Here is a 4,370-nt window from a genome sequence, read left to right as displayed (position 1 = left end):
TTCGGTATGTCATGTGTTTTTAGGTCAGAGTTGCAACCTGTATAAAGCTTAATCCCCTTAGATAAGTAAATATTAGGAAATATGCTATTAGTCCAAAACCTCATTAAATATATCCTAAACTTTAGATTCTATCCCAACAAAGCTTATAGCCTATCTTAGCTAATATTCACGTTATTATTAAACATAGAATTAAAAGTCACTGCTTATTCTCATTCTTAAAATCGCAATATCTCCAGATTCCCCTTTTAAGAGGTAACCGATTTACACCATTACCCTTATCACAACCTTCAACAGAAGCTACCTCAGGTATTGAACCAACTACATCAACATCAGCTTTTTGATAAGCATTAAGGCCATAACTAGAAGCCCCCTCAAAACTCTTGTTTTGATCAAAATCCCCACTTTAATACATGTTACCACCAAAATTACTCCTGCATCCGGTCGTGTTATTCCTATTTTGAAACTGATTAGACCTTCGTCATACATTAAAGTTAGTAACCCCCACCCCCTCTATCATTCTTCTAATCCAATTAGCACTCCCATTACCCACCCCAACATTCCTAACAAGGTCATTTATTCTTCCTTATAGTTTACAAACACACCATCATCAGCCAAAATAACTAAATTCTTCTTCACATTTTCAACAGCAACAACATCATCAAGCATCTTAGCTTTATCCCTAATGTCCTCTTCAAATAAAGGTTTGGGCACATAAGAATGAAAATCATGCCCAAATACTTTACAGTGTGAATGACTCAAAAGGTTTTAACTAATATTCAACTGAAACCAACACCACTTTCCCAACTTCCTCACAACCAAAAGGATATTTAGTCTTAACTTTCTTTGGAAGTTTACACTAAGCATTAATCTCAACAACCTCCTTAAGCATATCGCCTGAGTTTTACGAGCAGTTGCATCAATAGAAAACACTTTATCCACCTAGTCTTCTTTCTAGCCCTAGAATCAATATTAGTGCTAGTGCTAAATACAACTTTGTTGATATCCATGGCATACAGAACTAGAAATAGTCTTTAATTTCTCAATGAATGGTAACTCCTTCATAGTAAACAAGTATTTATCAATCTCCTTAGCCATAGCATTAAATAGTTTCTTGTTAGAAGCTTTTTGTATCTTGCCTCTATTAGCAACAACCCCCGCATCCTCGCATCCTTACTCGTCACCTTTCTCTTCTTATACCCTACCATATTTCCAACCCCAAATTTAGGCAAAGCATTCAAAACCACATTACTCTCCTTAATCACAAGCCCTAAATATAATAGAAAATAGGTAACCTTAAAAGCTGTAAAATTATTCACATACTCATTCATGCTCTCATCCATACGATTTTTGAGAAACTATAAATATGTTTTTAGGTCATAGTTGCAACCTCTATAAAGCTTAATCCCCTAAAATAAGAAAACATAATATTAGGCCAAAACCTCGTTAAATGTATCCTAAACTTTAGCTTCTATCCCGCAAAGCTAATAGTCTATCTCAGCTAATATTCATGTTATTATTTATTATAGAATTTAGAATTAGAAGTCACTGGCTTATTCTCATTCTTAAAATCGCAAAATCTCCATTTTTTTTAAGAGTTAACCCATTTACACCATTACACATATCACAACCTTCAACGGAAGCCCCCTTAGAGATAGTACCAGCCGCACCAATATATATATCAGCCTTTTGATAAGCATTAAGGCCATAACAAGAAGCCCCCTCAGCCTCTTGTTTTGATTAGAATCCCCACTTTGATACATGTTACCACCGAAATTATTCCTACCTCTGCCTTTATAAATCCTATTTTAAAACTAACTAAACCTTCATCTTACATTAGTGTTATGGCACCCCCCAATATATATATATATATATATATATATATATATATATATATATATAGGATTGATTTCTTTTGAGAACTGCTTTGAGTTTTAAGAACTCGAAAGAACTCAACGTAACAATTTTTTTTTTGAATTTTTTTACACATGTGTAATACGTAAGTGTAAGTGATGTACAAAAAATTACGGTATTTTTTTACACACCGAATCGACTTATTACACATGTGTAACTAACAGTTAAACTTGTGTAATCATCAAAAATACTTACTCTCTCTCCTGCTTCATTTTTTAATTACATTTAATCTCAGCCACATATTTCATGTCATTTAATTAAATGTGTGGTCCAAATTTGAGTTCTTAAAGTTCTTACAACTCAACATGGTTCTCAAAATATCTCCCCGCTATATATATATATATATATATATATATATATATATATATATATATATAATGCCATTAGCATTCTCATTACCCATCCCAACAGTCCTAACTTACCTATTATTCTTCCCCAAGGTAACAAACTAATTAGCATAAGCCAAAATAACTGAATTTCTCTTTACTTTCTTACTAGTAACAGCATCATCAAGCTTATTAGCTTTATTGCTAACCTCTTCAAATAAAAGTCTGGATACACAAGAAGTAAAATCTTACCCAAATAACTCAAAAGGTTTTAACTAATATTCAACTTAAACCAACACCACTTCCCAAACTTCCTCATAACCAAAAGGATAAGCATTAAGGTCATAACTAGAAGCCCCTTCAGCACTCTTGTTTTGATTAGAATCCCCACTTTGATACATGTTAACACCAAAATTATTCATACCTCTGCCCTCATAAATCCTATTTTAAAACTAATTAAACCTTCATCTTACATTAGTGTTAGCACCCCCCCCCCCCCCCACACAAAATAAATAATAAAAAAAATATCTATTTCCATTAGCATTCTCATTACCCACCCCAACAGTACTAACTGGCCTATTATTCTTCCCCACGGTAACAAACTAATCGGCATCAAAATAACTGAATTTCTCTTCACTTTCTCACTAGCAACAACATCATCAAGCTTATTAAATTTATCCCTAACCTCTTCAAATAAAATTCTAGACACACAAGAAGTAAAATCTTACCCAAATACGGTTTTAACTAATATTCAACTGAAACCAACACCACTTCCCCCACTTCCTCATAACCAAAAGGATATTCAGTCTTCTTTTTCTTTGGAAGTTTACACTAAGCATTAATCTCAAAACCCTCCTTAAGCATATTGCATGAGTTTTACGAGCAGTTGCATCAAAAGAAGACACGTTATCCACCTAAGTCTTCTGTCCAGCCCCATAATCAATATTAGTGTTAAATACAACCTTGTTGCTGATATTTTGTTTTTCAATGAATGGTAACTTATTCTTAGTAACCAAGTATTTACCATCTCCTTAGCTTTAGCATTAAATTGTTTCTTATTAGAAGCTTTTTTTTATCTTGCCTCTATCAGCAACAACCCTGCATACTTACTAGTCACATTCTCTTATACCCTACCATATCTCCATGTCCACCCCCCAAAGTAGGCAAAGCATTCAAAACCACATTACTCTCCTGATAGTATAATACAATATATATATATAGGTGTTACATTCTTCCCAAAGTAGGCAAAGCATTCAAAACCACATTTCCTCTTATGTTGGGTTGAACTTCGAAATCCTGCAAGATATGTCAAGATAATAATTGATATGATTAGGTGATCCTGAGGATCCTGGGAAAAATCCCAACTAACACATAAGAAAGACATGGTTAAAAAAATAATAATAAATCTCTCTTTTCTTTTTTGAAAGACCAACTAAAGGATAATATTAGCAAAAAGAACACAACATAAGAGGAAATAAGGGGAATGTTAACGTACAAATGAAATTATCGTGCTAAACGTGAGAATCAAGTTATGTATACAAGTAGAATAATTATCATAGAGTAATTATATAATTAGTTATGTAATTACTCTATGATAATTACTCTAGTTGTATACATGATTACTCTACTTGATTCTCACGTTTAACACGTTAATTTCATTTGTATGGATCCAAACCCGAGGAAATAAAAACAAAACATAGATAAAAAACGAAACATCAAAACATACTCTTCTCAAGTCACCGACGCGAATCTCGGTATATTTCAAATCCATAAGAAACCAAGCACTTTTACTCTATTCACCAAGTCGATCAAAGAAGGCGGTTTTTTTTTCAAACACCAATTCATTCGTGGGTTGGGCTCTTTTAATAAAGTACCGTTATTATTAAAAAAAAATAAGCGTATTATATAAAAAGGCTCCCGCTAATGAACCCCTAAACCCCAACGGCCATCAAACAAACCCTGCTTTCCAACTACGCATTTAATTAAGACAGAATTACAAAAATTGTCCTTTATGTTTGTATCAAATTTCAGTGGTTGTCCTTTATCTTTCAAAGTAACATAATTTATACTTTATGTTTTCAAATGTTACACCATTTGTCCTTTAGCCCTAACACAGTTAATTTTTCTCGTTAA

The sequence above is a fragment of the Bidens hawaiensis genome, unplaced genomic scaffold (genome assembly GCF_021521415.1).
Source record: "Bidens hawaiensis isolate Kalapana, Puna unplaced genomic scaffold, B.hawaiensis_p1.1 tig00037570_1, whole genome shotgun sequence".
NCBI classification, from domain to species: domain Eukaryota; kingdom Viridiplantae; phylum Streptophyta; class Magnoliopsida; order Asterales; family Asteraceae; genus Bidens; species Bidens hawaiensis.
Note: the sequence above shows the minus strand (reverse complement) of the source record.